The 15,965-nt window shown below is 38.3% G+C and overlaps 1 protein-coding gene across 16 annotated transcripts in view; it reads right to left on the bottom strand.

Annotated features, from left to right (window-relative positions):
• Window positions 1-15,965, bottom strand: part of PARD3 (par-3 family cell polarity regulator) — a 445,615-nt gene that overhangs the window by 348,462 nt on the left and 81,188 nt on the right. Inside the window, exon 1 of one of the 16 annotated variants that reach the window (XM_064703980.1) lies at window positions 95-160. The exons of the other annotated variants lie outside the window; for them this stretch is intronic. The gene's annotated coding sequence lies outside the window, so the exon portion shown is untranslated. Of the gene's footprint in view, window positions 1-94; window positions 161-15,965 lie in introns of those variants that run through there. 16 annotated transcript variants of the gene reach the window in all.

Here is a 15,965-nt window from a genome sequence, read left to right as displayed (position 1 = left end):
TATGTATACAGAAATATATGGAAGTCTTCTTTAAAAAAAATTACAGTAGGAGCAGGCACAAGTATGTTGTCATCTCACTGCAAAAGTTTCATACCTTTTTAGTGATTTCTCATGGGCATCTCCTCACAGCACTGACTCCTTCACAGCACAGCCAACAAACTCCAGCTCTCTCCCCACGCAGCTAACCCACCCTTTTATAGCACTCATCATCACTGGACACAGCTGTGGCCTGTTAAGGGCAGGCCTGTTCCTAATCTCTGGTAATTAGTACAGCTGCAACTCCTCAGGTGTGAGATTGCCTTCTGCACCATCTTTATTTTCTCACATTCTATTCCCCCCACACAAGTACAGAAACTGCCCATCGTTTCAGGGTACCCTCCAAAAGCATCCACCATGACATGAAATAAAAGGCATAAAAGGACCTGGATGTCAATAGTGTGTCCATACTCAGCTATGGTTATGAAGTTCAGTCTCATGAATTTGGGCAGAACTGTGGCTGCTGAGGCTTAATGACACAGTTTAATTCTATTCAGTTGGGAAATTAAATTGCCTCATTTACTATGATTAGATAAATAATACTCATTGCACATTTGCTTAGAAGAGAAATTTCTGACCGTGTGCAGTTATACAGGTTGACTAAAGGATGGTTTTAATCACAGCAATGCTTTCTTGTTTCCATCCTGTAGTGCAACCTCTGTCAGCTGTGTGACCCCCACCTCTGACCCACTCAGCAGCTCAGGAATGGGGGGAGAAATTGCCCCTCTTCAGAGCTCTGCTACTGACACTGCAGCGTTTGAGGCACAAGCAATTTAGAGCGACTCATCTTCAAAGTCAGCCATGAAATAAGACAGTTTTGATCATTTTCAGAGGCCGCATAAAGCTACTCACTCCCAAGGAAAAGAGCTGGGACATGTGGCGGGTTCAGTAGTATCTGACACACAGCATGATATTTACATTTTCATAGAGACACCAAATAAATAAAGGTGACCCATTTTAGAAGTGTCTCTTATGTTTCCAGCTCTGAGAAAGGAAAAATATACTGTCTTTCCCGATATGATTCTTTAAAAAATAATCCATATGCTTTGTGGTTTTTAATTATTATTATGCTTTTATATAAAACAGTAATTTTTTCTGAGGTAACTTATTTAGGAAATATATTTTCATTGCCTAGACTTAAATGACAGAGTAACAGGGATGTCCTGTAGCCTGTGTGAGGCTGCAAACAGGGAGTTCTCTGAGGGCCCTGGGAGTCACCCAGCATCCGAAGCTCAGCGCTGCCTGCTGGGCTGCCCAAACCACAAGGAGTGTTGGGAGTGTCAAAAATGTCTCCTCCAAGCAGAAGAGTGCCCCACCCAAGTGTTTGTGTACAGGTCACTCCATTAAAGCTGCCCAGTGAGTAATACAGGCCTGGACACCACAGAGCAAGACCTGATCTGGAGACCACACATAAGGCAGAACACCTACAACAGCCTGGCCAGCCTGCAGGGATGGGCAAAGGGCTCTGACACTGCAGGGGCTTGCCTGCTTTTATCCACTTATTTGCTTGACTCAATAATACCTGAGAGCACATTTGAATTTAATTTCCTTTGGTTTAAACTCTAACATCTTCTAAAGAAATTCACACTTAGAAAAAGCCCACTGTAGCTGGTGCTCACAGATAAAATCTCGGATAAGCGCACAAGACAGCACTGCTCGTGACACCATGGCTTCCCCCCAGCAAACATCTCCCTCTACAATGTCCCTGCAAGTGTTTGATACCCTCCCAACCCCAGCATGGCTCTCAACAAACCCATGAAAGGTCAGTAAATAACACTCTCCAGGTAATATCCTGCCTGAGCAGGAAGCCACAGGGAGGCAGAGCCTGGGACAGCAGAGAACACAGGCAGCCAGCATATTTAGATTTCATGTACTGCATCATGTATGTACTACTGGGAAGTGTGCACACTCCATTATCACTGAGAGGCACCAGGATGGAACAGACACCCAAGAAAGCAGTACCTAATAAAAGCAATGGTCAAGAGTCAGAAACAGTAGCAGCAGAGGGAAAAGTCACCCAAAATCCACTTGAATACTAAAAGGTTTTTTTATGCTTTTGTATGATTGCCTAGGATGCACTCCTTGTTCCTCATGGAAAGAAAAATTATTTAAGCTTATTACATTTCTAGTTGTCAGAATACACAACAGAATGTTCAGAAACATAGATTTAGGTCCCTACAAAAAACAACCTGAGCATATATATATAGCCCAAAATGTTTTGGTTCATTAGGCCTCAAAGAAAAGCATTTGTACAATCCATTGGAGATAAAAATGGAAAGATACCATGAGAAAAAGTCAAGTTAAGACCTGCCAGCTAATGCTGAGAATGCTGAAACAAAGGCAATTCTCTTATTATATACTGTATTAAATATTTTCTTCTTCTGAGTTGTCAAGACCTGTCAAAGCATTTTTTCTCAGCAATACCCCACTATAAATTATCTATCACATATTTAAAACAAATATATATACACACACATAAGTGAGGCTTTCCATATATCTCTACTGTTCCAGATTTTTCAATTTTAATGTCTCACATAGCAGACAGATGTATAAACCATTTTTCTTTTGTTGTACAACCTCAAATATAATAAGTCTTTATGGCCTGAAATATGAGCTTTTAACAACATCTGTGCAGTTAGAAAATATAACTCAGCTTCCTAATCACTGTATGGAGAAAGAGTCTTTTCAAAAGTACTACTTATTGTAAACACACATTAGTGGCACAATGTTAAAATGATTATATTTTTATTCAATTACAATCCACTCTACATGACAGTTCAGGTAGCCTAGATCACAATTAATCTTGATTAGTGAAACCTGCAGCATTGTACTGTTCAGAGTAATCAGGATGATTACACAACATATGATCTTTATGTTTCTGTTTTGTCTCCACAGTGGTTATCAGATACTTATCAATTTTCTAGCCCGGAAGAAAGGTTAGACAGTATGGCAACACAGGAACCAGCTAACCTGAATACATTTTACTTGGGCTGCAGAAAAGCCACAAAACCAAACAGATTGAATATGCAGGCCTTCTCATGCTTATGTTTTTGAAACCTGACAGAACCTATAGAAACTGATTCTTGACAAACAACAGCAAGTTTTAGCACACTGTTTAATTTAGATTATATATATGTAAGTATCATCAGTTGCTGGGGCATGTTGATTTTATTTATTTCCCTCTCATGCCAAGTACAGCAGACACTTTTACTAATGATGGTATCAAATTGATACAAGAGGAAAACAGATAAAAGAAAGAAATCTTTTCAAAGGTGAGAAAGTGAGGAAAAGACTAGGACCAGATAATAAAAGGTCCTGAGTAAGAACGAAGAACTGTAACTACACAGACAAAGGAGCCAAGACAAGAGCAAGGCAAGATGGAAGAGGCTGGAAGGGAGCAAGTGGAATATATGTAATTCAGTAGAAAGGAGTAGGAAAATCTTCACCAACCAACACTTGAGCTCCTCCATAGGCAATAACTAAAAAGATTCCTCTTGTGTACAGCACTGGTTAAACATGAGGATTATTTCCTGCTTTGGGCAGCAGAACTAAGCTCTCCACAATCAGCTGAAACCAAATGTGGTTTCCAGTTTGCATTTCCCAACCACAAGAAATTACACTCAAAAAGGAAAAATCTTGAAAACTACGTGTGGAAGCTTAAAACGTACACAAAAAGCTTTAATTCTAGCATTGCATCGTGGAAGTGCTTCATTTGGTTATGTAACTATTTTTAGTCATATTTTGTAATTACTATCATTCTACCTATTAGTACCTATGGATTATTTACACATAAAGGTAGAGACTTTTAAGTTTGTGTGTAGTAGGCAAAAACAAAACAGTCAATAGTGAAAAGCTTATTTTGCGACAGTCTGATGTTTTTAGGTAGATATATACATGCATACATATGCGTCATGTATTATGAAATTCCATGTTTATTCTCTAAAGTAAAGAACTGGTATTTGTGTTTGTATGTCTATATTATTTTGTGCCTATATTTCAAATTACCTCTGCGAGCAATATTTTTCCCAGGAACAATTTATATCATTGATGTGAAATGCATCAATAAAATTCTGTATTATTTTTGAACATAGTCTGACATAAAAACAGCATTAAAAGCTTCTTCTTTCCTGCCCTTAGCTGAACCTCAGAACTTCCAGTAGGACATTTCTGCATTTATGATCTAATCAGCAGGGTCAACAAGAGCCACTGACCATGAAATGGAAAGAAGCATTTCAGTGGTTATTTAATGACACCTTAACGTGCTTCTCATTAATCAATTACTGCCATTAGCAAGCCTCTGAAGAAGGAAGAATTGCAATGACTCTGCAATTAGGCAGCTAACTACTACTGTCACTATGAAACAAAAAATCAAAAACACAAAACCAAAAAAACAACCAAACAAACCAAAAAAACACCCATCTAAGGAAATAGGGAAAGAATTAAAAATCACAGAGAAGCAATTACTCCACAGATGTTCAAGTCCCAAGCAGCCTGGTAACTTACAGCTATGTAACTGTGTTAGCAATTTTCAGTTCCTTGAGAAAATGCTGTAGTGGTGTCACTGCAAGTAATATCAAACAGATGTTAAATATTTTACCAATATATGCATTATACATTATGTACATCCCCTGAAATGTAATTTTTTTTAAAATCTATCCAATCACAGTATGTAATTTAGTTTTGCTTTAATTTTAGAACATTTCTTTTACTTCCATTACTACCAGGGAACAACAGTTTTATCCATATAGGAAATTAGGTGTGTAAATTCTTGGAGTGAAACAACTGTTCAATGAGATGGTATAGTCCAAGTCTGTGCACACAAAAAAAAGCACAATATATAGGAGTTTAATAGGGTTTTCCCACTTTTTATCATTTTGCTAATCCTCATTCATCTGCAAGCTAATAAATTAACTCATGTTAATTACATAATTAGAATGAAAACTCCTCTGACCAAGAACTTCATTTCAGTAAAGCACTGATCTCATTGACTGTGCCCTATAAATGATAATGACAAAGCCTGACTACAAACAGTGACATTACAACATAAGAATACTGAGCTCTTCTGGGAATATAGATATCACAGTTAGTATATCACATCTTAAATACTGCAATAAATAAATTCTCCAGAAAGCAGCCAATTTCTACAAACCTCAGTGACCTCTGCAATAATACAGAAGGTTTCTTTATCCTAGCAGTCAAGGCACCATTTCTCAACCTCTGCTGCACTTACCAGGATTTCCCACTAGCACCAGCCTACACCATTTCAAATCAATAAATTGGAAACCACTGTAAAAATTACAGTTACACATGTGTTATTGTCATAGACAGCATGACAGGAGTTCTCCCTGCTAGGTCTAAGCAGAAACACAGAAACACACACTCAGGCACCTACTACTACTCTCACCACAGCCCTCAGCACAACAGATGTTTTGAAACAAGTTTTCTTCATGTCAGTCTTGAATTCAAAACCTGCAAACACCTGCAGACAAGGCTTGTCTTCCATGCTTTGTAAAAGAGTGCAGCCAAACAGAAACTTTGCAACAGAAGCACTAACTCTAATATTAATTTGACCCAAAAAGCCACAATGCTCCAGAACACAGCATGCAAGACTGCTGCTCATCTTCCTCTTATGCTGCTCTCCTCGTCACTCTCCTGCTGCTGCCCATTTCATTGCAAGCTACATTTTAGCTCCTACTGAGCTAAAATTCAGCAAATTATCCCTTGGGATCCTCCATCTGCCACAGCAGATCTGTGACAAATGCAAGTATTTGAATTGCTTAATGGCACAAAATCAGGGCACCCTCTGATCAACACTAAAACTCTCTGATCCTTTGTAACTGAATTATCTATTGTTTTTTGTTTATTCATAAAATATGAAAATAGGAAGCCATTCCCATACATGTTGTTATTACACCTCCTCAGCAATGAATGATTTTTCAAATTAAACTACTGTATTCAAGTAATTTTTCATAGTGATGTCATGGCTTCTGAAAAAGGGTAGTAGCGATGAAAAGTGAATTTTAGAAAAGCAGAAACATCATTCAGTACCAGCTACAAAACTCCAAGTTAATATACATAAGGAATATCCAAAATGTCCCAAATCCTTGTAAGGAAAAGCTGATATTCCCTACAAGTAGTAGCACTTCCCTGTACATCTTCCCATGTGTTGCCTTTGTTCTGTGTTAATGAAAGATCCCATGCAAAGATAACAATTTTCACCCCTGGTACCTGAAGGAAAAACCTGCTGCTTTTCTCACATTCTTAAAAGAACACCTAACGTTCTCCCCAAGGGGAGAATTTGGCTGCTCCGTTATTTTTGCCAACTTTTGAATTGAAAGATGTTCCCTCTTGTTCGTGTGGCTGGGTGGGAAAGGCACACAGCCAAAAGAACTGAAAATATATCCACACCCTGCTCAAAATAAAAAGCCATGACATGGATAAAAACAAGAAGGGAAAAAAAGACATCCAGAAAACTATTAATTTTTTTTCTATTAAATGAAAATTCTGCTAAACTCAGTTCACTATTTTCTATTAATGGAAGCAATAAATATAAATCCATAAATAAATCTTATAGTTGAAAAAGAAGATGGTCCAACACTTCGGAAGGTAAATTGACATTGAAGAGAGTATTAAGGTGAGGAGTTCTGGGGTGTGATTTGCAGACCCCGTCCTTGCACCCAGGTTGGTTCAAACACCCCTGCTCAGCACTGAGGCCAGCTGGCTTTGCCCTGAAGCAGGTAAGTCCTGACATGATTTCTTCTCCTGGCCAGGGAATTAACAGAGACTGTCATTTCCTAAAGAGCAGCAAAAACACAAATGAAAGGACTTTCTACAGTGATCAGCTGACCTTTCCTTAGCACTCCAGCTGCAGACCTGTAACCAAAAAATATTTCATTACCCAATTGGGTTTTTATAAAAGTACACGTCACAAAAGACCACATGACACCTAAAAATAAGAGTACTAGAGGAATTAGCAGCGTATAGATCCCTAAGAATAGGAAGAAGTATGCAAGTATGTAATGTTCAGCATCTCAGGTGATTCATAAATCTTAGTATTAAGCTATCTGCCCAGCTCTCTCCTCCACTAATTCAGTCCTCACGTCAAATTCTGCTCCTTTGTTATTTTTGTAAAACAGGAACCAACATTTTGTCCAAAAGGTTGCAGCACTCCTGGTGTATGTGCTTCCCAGCCTGGAAGAAATGCCATTGGACACATGGTTACTGCTGTGGCTCAGAGGAATCAGAGGAGGAACATGAATCTGCACCTTCTGGTGGAGGTTCACAGATGAGTCCACCAGGGCTGGGGCAGACTCTTCTGCATTAAGGAAACTGATGGCTTCAGGACCCTGCAAGCCAAAGGAAATGCAGCAAACTCATTCCTGTCAAAAAGATATTGATGCTAAACAGTCCTACTTAGGATGCTTGATTGCAGGAGGCAGCAGGAGGACAAACAAATTTGGCTGCAAATATGCTAGCTCATTTAAAAGCAAATCCATTTAGCACTAACAAACACCCCAAGAGTATGTACAGAGGGGCAGACACTTTCAGAATTGTTCAGCCTTCTCACAGAAAGTGCTTCTTTGTCACAGAGAATTTTTTGCGGTTTTTTTGAGATTTCTGCCATAGTATACTACCATAACTCAGGCCAGACTCAATGCTGAGCTGTTTACTATCTTAATTGGCACATTAATCACTAATATCAGCCAGTTTTCCTTAGAGCTTTTTGATTTTCCCTTGTAGGTTTTCAGAAGAAGCTCCAGTTTTCTGATTGTTTTGAAAGTTTAAGAATGCATGTAGTAAGGCAACAATCCTCAAGAGAGGAAATGAGAGAACAGAAAGTAAGCCTTTACCTTCTCCACTGAGAAAATTAATTATAGCAGATCAAGTCTGTATTCCACACAAAGAAATTCCTCCTTTTCCCAGTTTAGCTGATTCCAAATTTTCCCAATGATGTTGCCTAGATGAAATTTACAGTCAAGCAATCTTATCTTTTAAATCAACAAATTGGATTAGTGATGCTCTGAGCGGGGAAGCGGTTTTCACACGCCTACCAAATTTGGACCAAAAAACATTTCCAAATTCTATTCAATTTAGTTAACTACTTGCAACATCCACTTTCAGAAGGCTATTTCAGAAAAGACCATAATTAGCTCCAAAACCCAAACTGAGACGTCGCTTGAGAACTGCTACAAAATCCTTATGTATACACAGATAAATAAACAAAGACACTTCCAAAACAGCAGCAATGAAAGTGATGCTTGGTTGTGAAAGGAGAATATGGGATTGCTTGGAAGGTTAACTTCATTGCCAGCTCAGTATCTACATTTGAAAAGGTGTAGAAAGCACTCACCACTATCACCAAGTGGAACTTAACCTACAAAGAACTAAAACCAACCCAGGCCCAGAGGAGCTCCCATTTTATTTCCTTTTATAACTGGTCCATATTTCTTCTTATGCAAGGTTATTGCTGGGAAGAGTATGGAAGGTTTGCAGAATTTTGAATTCCCTAGCCTTTTGCATATTAAATATTAATATATGGAGGATCAGAAAGAGACAAAGTGTCAATAACTAATCAAAGTAGAGATAAAATGAAAGATTGTTTTCATTGCTCATCACCATTTTAATACTTTGCATATCAAAGGCCACTAAATATTCTATTTTTGAAAGAAAAAAAAGTTTGGTAGGGGGGGAAATTTAAGGAAGCAAGCAGGCAGATTAAGCCCCCTTTTTTGGGAAATTGCTCCACCACTTTTCTCAACTGCGCTCCAGCTGAATCCTGGGCAGCAGCTGGTCACCAAATAATGGGATGGTGAGGTTATTATTTTTATCTCTTACAATTCATTTATAAACAAACAAAAACAAATAATAATAATTAATTACTCCCTACATGGATATGGAGAGGAGAAGAACGGGATGTGAACAATATTTCATGCTGCAGTGCAAACAGCATTAGCTGTAAGTCACTGCAATGTCATGTCTCTGTAAAGGCTGTCAATAATGTGAGACTCTGAAGATGCTCTGCCTTACCTTTGTTAAAAGTCTGTAACAACGTGGCTGAGGTTGGGAACAGGATTCACTATTTGGATTATCATCCATATCATGACTGTGCTTGGAAGCACACAACTACTGCTGAATTTCAAAGTATTTTTCTTCATTGTTACTTACATATTTGTCTTAGAACTATGGATATTGACTGAAAAGACTGCAGAATCACACCACAGCACTAATAGTTATAAAATACACTTCAATTAGACAGTGACAAGCTGTTTTTCTATAAAACTTATTCATATCTTGGATGTGCCTAATACAGACACTAAAGGTACTAGTTATAACAAGCAGAATGCTCCTTACCACTAGTGCCAAGTATAAAACATTTTCTATATATTTTTAACAGCAGTGGTAAAATTATTTCCTGTCACCATGTTCTTCTACACACCTTATCATGAATAAGCTGTCTATGAATTTTCATCCATGTTATTCAGAAAAGCCCAACATCATGGCATTTTCCATAAATACAGCACAAGGGAAGGAGTTCTATTTTGTTTACTAAATTTGGGAATTGGATCAGAAAACTGATACACATTTTATCACGAAAAAGAGGATGAGGTGGCAATTTCTGTTTAAATATTTCAAAATGTTCTGATTACTGACAAAAGCTGAACAGAAATGACTGAAAGTATCACCCTCCTCTCTGAGACCCTGATGCCATACAGGCAACACTGCTCAGATCATATGATGACTTGCTGCCTGTTTCCAATCCTTATGTCCTCCTACTGAAAGGTTTTTTTTTAATCCTAAAAAAATTAAAATAATTATAATGATAATTTTAAAAAAAGCAAGCTGCTCAGACCAAAATCTTTCCATTCTGAAGACACCAAGACTCCAGTATTAAGTTCTTTAACCAAAAAAAAAGCCATAAACTGTAAATTTTGTCATGTCACTTGGAGGAAGATCAGCTATTTGCACCTGCTCAGTCACAGTTATTTACTTCAGAAATACCTGTGCCAGGAATTCCAGCTGCACCTGCACAGCAACATCTGAAACATTAGAAGCTGAGGAATCATTAGAAGCTCAGCACAGGCTTGCCACAGAATGATGCTCTGTGGATGGACTAACCTGTTGTGAACAACAAACCTTTGTCTTTAATCAATGCTTTGCATAAAGCCTTCCTCTATCCATGCAGAAGTCTCCAAAAATGCACCTCTGTCCCCCCATCTTTACAGAAACAATCACGAACATTTCAGGACAAATCAAAAAGGATATTTTGTATCTTAGTCAAAGGAAAACTTGTGATCAAGTGTGGTCTAACAGTAAACTACTGATCTTACTGAGGTACAGCCAGTTACTACCTTAATGTTACCTTAATTAGTACAGTTCATCTTCAGAAGACCCAGCTGGAAGGCTCCATGCAATGTGCAGATGGGACATAACAATATATAGATATAGTTGCAGAGAAGAAACACTGGTGGGTGAGGGGGGAACTGACAATTTTCGGCATATTTTTCAAATTCTGGCCACAAATTTTACATACACATTTAAGCCAGCACTCCTACTGCACTTTGTGTTAGTTGACTTTGTCTCATTACCCTGCAGAGAAAGGAACAGAGAGAACATCACACCAACAATGCTGTTTTCAATCCACCCATTTGGAAGCATCAGAACCTTTGCTCTGATCATACCTGCACACACCTGCCCTGTGGTGCCAGTTTCCCTCAAAAGGGATGGGGGTTTCACACTCCATCTCCAACTTGCTGGCTACAAACTCCCATCTGGTCACAGGGGCTCTGCCCAAGGAGGGTGCTTGTAACTATCAATTGTGTCCGAGTTTGAGTCCTTGCCAAAGCTGGAGCCACAATTCTTTGTCCTGTGGGGGACAGATCAACCCCTCTGCCACCCATCTTTGCCCCAGATGCCTCTTCAAGAATGAGGCATACTCAGAAAACTTCATTATGAAGTGCAGGAGGACACACACAAATGCCACTGACCACTACTGTTCCTTCCACCCTCAGGACACTCTTTGAGGTCTTTTGGTATTCAAAATATGGTACTGTGAGTAAACTGGAGTAGAACTGAAAAGCCAGAGTTACAAAGGCTTGTACCTAATGATACAGTTCCCATTTCTGGCAACCACCAAAACTGGTTGTTTCCTAAGTCACAGATACAGGCAGGACTCACTGAAAGGCTCACCATGCTGAGCTTCCAGTTAACTTCTCCTCAGTGCAATGACAAAAAATAAAACTCATAAAGAGTCCACATAAAATGAGAATATATATGTTTGGACAAGGCTCTGTTTGCTAATCTAACAAAAGACTCCCACTGTACATTATCACAAACATCATTTCCCCTGCAATGTCCATGCTCAAATGAACTCTTCCTTCCTGTATTTTCTTGAATGGAATCAGAGCTCCTTGTTCCATTAGCAACAACCTAACTCCACCTGCTTTTCTCTGCTATCAGCTTCTGGAGCCTCCCATGCCTTTACAGTGATGGAGCTGCAGCGGATGCAGAATTGTGAACATCTGTTGGCACTATTTCCATAATAAGATTATACAAGCCCTTGAAGAACTAAGATCAAGTGAAAAATCCAGAAGACTTGAAAGCCTCATTAGCTTCTGGTTAATCAGAATCGGAAACTGTCTTTAGAAGAAGGGAGACTCTTGAGATTTCTCCAAGGACTGTTTTCACAGCTGTAATTATCAACCGGTAGCAGGAGAACAAAAAGCTTTAAACCAGCATTTTTCAGAAGCTCTAAGAGTGGTTTAGTTTGCTTGCAACTTGAAGACATTCTCCAAGAGCATTTGAGAACTACTGATCCCCCCATGTCAATGGCAGAGCAGAGGTACACAGTCAAGAGGGCAAAACAGCAGCAAAATGGTTTTTGCTGCCATAAACTTAAAAAGCTGACTGTGATGATGAAGGGAACAAGACCAAAAACGCAGAGTTGGGAAAATAGATGGAACTCATAGCTGATTTCAATGATGCCTTTAGTAAGTCGTAAGTTGACTTTAGTAAGTCAACAAAGAAACAGGAAAAGCACAGTCCTTTCTGTCTTCATCTCGGTGCTTTTAAGTGCAGGGAAATTGAGCTTCAGGAAGGTGTAAAACATTTGTGCAAGGGTCACACCTGACTCTTGGGCAATTGCAAAAGCAACACATATTAGAAGAAAGAGGAGAAAGAAGAGGGACTTCTACAGAAGTGATCATTTGGATAAATTTTGATAAGTAATACTAAAGATGATTAAATTCTGGGCACATGCCAAATTTCTTAAGGCTATTCAGGTTTCTTTGAAATCTTATAATCACCTCCACTTTCTACTTTCACAAAAAATATCTTTCCTAAAATACACAGTTTCATTTCAAAGCTAATGCAGGCGCAAGAATTTTCTAGTCATAATATTAATATTTTCAGTACTACATTTTGATAAGTTGCACTAAAATGTCTCAAGCACAAACTCACAGTGACCTCTGCTGAACAGTTAGTGCATCTTCCACACAGAAAATGGAGCTGCTACACTGCCAATCTCAGCACATGCAAATCTGTCACACCAGCAGCATTTTGAAAGGAATGTCACTGCTTAAGCTACAAAACCCACAGCTCTGTTTGATATGGAACAGATAAAATTTTATGCAGAATATCAAGAGGAATCTTCTGATAAGCCAAAACAAAAAGATTAGGTTTCCCCAAAGCCCTACATGTCACTTTGTGAGCTATCTAATGCTACTGGCTACATCCAGTAATTTCAATTATTCACTAAGGGATTACACTTATTTCAGTAAATTAAACAACAGCAGGCTGCTTATGCTTCCAGGGCCTAAATAATGGCTGTGGTGAGAGCAGCACTGGCTGCTGTACACTAAGAATATTTTGATTTTATAAATGAGAAAATTCAGAAATCTCTGTCTGACATGGTTTTGAGACTATTGCAAATATTTCTATTTCTCCAAATCCTCTTCCTAGGCTAGATGCAGTTGTCCAAACCAGCCTTGCCAACACTGGACAGCTGCTTCTCTCCAGCTGTGAGCCCCAGCAGAGCAGCATAAGCAGAGAGCTGCCCTGGGCACCTGACATCAGCCTGGGCTCCTCGGTGCACAGCAGGGACAATGGGATGGGGTTTCCTCTCCCACCTTCTCCCTGGGCACTCTCCCACACTGCCTGGGATGGGGGAGAAACACTGCTACTCCAAGCCACAGCTGTGTCCATCCAGGAGCAAGGGTAACAAAAAAAACCACCACAAAACAACAAGTTCAACAAAAATTTCAGAACTCCTTCTGCTCCTTCTGGACTCTGTAACCAAAGCTGACAGGAGTAATATCACTTGAGCTCCATTTCCCTCCATAGCTCTCATTTTCTTCCTGTCTCAAGGCACAGCAACCATGTTCTGCTGGTGAGCTCCTTTTTTTCTATTCAGATTTAAGTAATCTTTTTTTTTTTTTCTCATGGTAGAAAGTAAATAGTTGAGTCTCTCAGGCCAAATCAACAATACTCCAGGACCCAGAAATAATAGGAGAGGGGTCTCAGGGCACTTATCCCACACAGGGGTACAGAAAAAGGGGTTCCTCTTGGTGTGCATTAAAAATATAAACAAATATATACACAGACACACACACACACATATATGGATATATACATAGATGTATCTCCTGTGAATATACTGGGGCTTCTTCCTACTGAGAGGGATCATTACAAACCTTTTGGAATAATAAACAGTTACTTTGCTGCTACAGCTCTTTGAAAAAAAAAAAAAGAAAAAAAATCCTATACACAGAGACATACTACATTTCATTCAAAGACAGCCAAACTAAATCCATTAAAAATTCTTGTACCATAAATAAATTTTGCTAGGAGAAGAGGTCCCTACTTCCTACTTTTTTACTTCACAGCAGGTGACTGGACTTCTAAATATGGAACGGGAGAAAGGAGCTCATTTACTTGTTTCTGCCATCAGAAAACCATATACATTTCAGACTTACCAGTGTTTACAAAAATCAAGTTATTATCACTACTTACAAGTGCCATTTAGTCCACTTGTGCACCTCCTTCTGCAAACTTGCTTTTATTTAAACAATATCCAGTCAAATAAACCATATTAAACTGTGAGACCAACATAAATAGCTTAATATTTAAGTCTCTATATTGCTTGTAAGTTATTAGGCAGAAAACTGGACTAGTTAAAAACTGCATCTCAAATTGCATTACACACCATGTTGCCAAGCACATAATTTGCATATTATGCCACCAACACTAATAGTTCCCTGAGAGCCTTTCAAACTACTCTGTTCATTCAGACACAACAGCTCCCAAGGCCTTGCTCCTGTATCAAAGCTACCCGGCAGCACCTCTGCAGTGCCCCACAGCTCTAAACCAGGAACACTTGTGGGATTCCAGATTTTATTACTCTGACATGGAATAACCAAGTTTCTATTTATGATAAGGACAAGACTTTTCATTTTAATCTTAAATACCAAAATAATTATGAAATAACAGCAGCAACAGCTGGAGTATCCCTAGGCTAAAAGCCACAGACTGACCATTTCAAAACAGTATGCAAGGAAAAGATACACATCAAATCTGAGCTGAACCAGGATTCATTCAAGTCCTAACTAAAACTTTCAGTCCTTAATATTTCATCAGACTCCAGCGATTCTAATCCAGGATTTCAAAACACAGATTTTAGCTTAAACACTGAATGCTTCTTCCTCTTACAAAGACACATTGTCATTACAAGAATGGTTTTCTCATTATTAACTTCCAACAAATTCCAAGGATTTCTAAAATGTTACCTCTTGAATTTTCACTGAAATCATCATCTTTGTACATTAAACGAGAACTGAAGCTTCCATGATATAGCACAGAATTTAAGACAGATTTAACTTTCATATCTCTAAGCAGAAGTAAAGCTCTAAGTTAACAGACAGCAAGTTGTTCACATTATTTCTGCACAGATCCATGTCAAGCTTTGTGATTCTGACACTTCCAGATCTCACATTAAATGCAAGATCATGGCTTCAAACCAACCCTTAATGTATTCTATGGAGCCCATTTAACAGTATTTGTATAGTATAAAATGATATCATGTACAATTAGAATTTGTATCATATGCAACTCTTCAGCTGCTGACTCAACAGAAGATGATAACTTAGAAATATTTGATGGTATTTTACAGTAACTATAAAACCACAATATGATTTCCTTATTTTTACGACTCTAAATAAAACTCAGATTTAAGCAAATGAAAGTGATGCTCCCATAGGAAAATACATCTTTAGTTTTTACAACATTCCATAAAACACAAGATGTACAGAGGGTTTATTTAGCTTCAGAGACATATTTTGACATCATAAAAATTCCCATCTTTGGCAGTTCTGAGTGACTGGAATTAACTTATTTACTCTGAATTAACATAATAACTTAACCAGATGGTATGAGAGTTACAGTTGATTAGATCAATGACAATAATGTCACCAAGTCTGAGCATCTGACCTTGGCAAAACAAATACTGCAATATTTACAGTTAAAGAGGCAGACAAATCTGTAAAGAATGGCTGTTGGTAAATTATATGAACACAGAGCTCTCCTCATTAAGAGAATATGCTACCAGAGAAACTGAATGTTATCTTGTCATCTATTCTGTGAAGCTTCCTGAGCTATGAAAAATATTTTTAATATGCATTCCAAGCAGCATCCATTTACATATATGTACTAATTCTCTCTTTTATTGGTTCATTTCTAGATTTAACAGACATGTAGATAATTGAAATTTTATATAGCACACTAAACAGAATATAAGCCATGCACTGATTTTAACATTTTTATAAACCAAAATTACAACTAGGTAATACACATGCATCTTTTATTTATTGCAAATAGTTAAAAAACTTAGTTCATTAATGTATTTTTACCCTAAAGCTTTTCTGAACGTCCAAATAATT

Source organism: Zonotrichia leucophrys, chromosome 2 (assembly GCF_028769735.1).
Source record: "Zonotrichia leucophrys gambelii isolate GWCS_2022_RI chromosome 2, RI_Zleu_2.0, whole genome shotgun sequence".
In the NCBI taxonomy this organism is placed as follows: domain Eukaryota; kingdom Metazoa; phylum Chordata; class Aves; order Passeriformes; family Passerellidae; genus Zonotrichia; species Zonotrichia leucophrys.
The sequence above is the reverse complement of the archived record's forward strand: the minus strand, read 5'-3'. Positions and strand labels throughout refer to the sequence as shown.